Source organism: Apium graveolens, chromosome 1 (assembly GCF_009905375.1).
Source record: "Apium graveolens cultivar Ventura chromosome 1, ASM990537v1, whole genome shotgun sequence".
In the NCBI taxonomy this organism is placed as follows: domain Eukaryota; kingdom Viridiplantae; phylum Streptophyta; class Magnoliopsida; order Apiales; family Apiaceae; genus Apium; species Apium graveolens.
The window spans coordinates 98,003,763-98,004,827 of record NC_133647.1 but is presented as its reverse complement, the minus strand read 5'-3'; positions in this window follow the sequence as shown (position 1 = coordinate 98,004,827).

The following is a 1,065-nucleotide window of genomic DNA, read 5'->3' as shown; positions in this document are numbered from 1 at the left end:
TAGTGCTGATTTTGAGGAACTTAAGCTGTTATGCAAGAGTCAGGCGGTTTCTATCAAGACCTTGGAAAATCAAATCGGTCAATTAGCCAATGCAGTGCTCAATCGTCAACCTGGCACTCTTCCCAGTGACACGGAAGTACCAGGCAGGAAGGAAGCTAAAGAGCAAGTCAAGGCTATTACCTTAAGGTCTGGAAGAGTTGCTGATGCTGAAAAGGCAAAAGAAGGGGAAGCTGAAATTAGAGATGAAGAAGCTAAGCCAAAGGAGAAAGTGAGGGAACCAAGGAAGACTACTGTTGAACACACTCTGCCTGAGGGTAATACAGGGGAGAAACAGCTCTATCCTCCACCACCTTTTCCTAAGAGATTGCAGCAACAAAAGCTGGATGGACAGTTCGGTAAGTTTCTGGAGGTGTTCAAGAAACTTCACATCAATATACCTTTCGCTGAGGCTCTAGAGCAAATGCCTAGTCATGCGAAGTTTATGAAGAGCATTCTTTCAAGGAAGGTGAAACTGGATGACCTTGAGACCGTTGCTCTCATGGAAGAATGCAGCGCTATTTTGCAGCAAAAGTTACCACCAAAACTGAAAGATCCAGGTAGCTTCGCCATTCCTTGCACCATTGGCAAGTTGACTTTTGACAAGTGCCTTTGTGATTTGGGAGCAAGCATCAATCTGATGCCGTTGTCGATCTTTAAAAAGTTGGATTTGCTTGATCCAAAGCCCACATACAAGTCTCTACAATTGGCAGATCGTTCTATTACTTAACCAAGGGGCATAGTGGAGGATGTGATAGTCAAGGTGGATAAGCTCTTCTTTCCTGCAGATTTTGTTATCTGGATTTTTAGGAAGATAAGAAGATTCCCATAATCTTGGGAAGACCTTTCTTGGCTACTGGTCGTACCTTGATAGAATTGCAGAAAGGTGATCTTACTATGCGGGTACAAGATCAGGATGTGACCTTCAACGTATTCAAGGCAATGAAATTCCCTACCGAAGATGAGGAGTGCTTAAAAGTGGATGTGATTGATTCTGCGGTTACTTCGGAACTCGATCGCATGCTAATG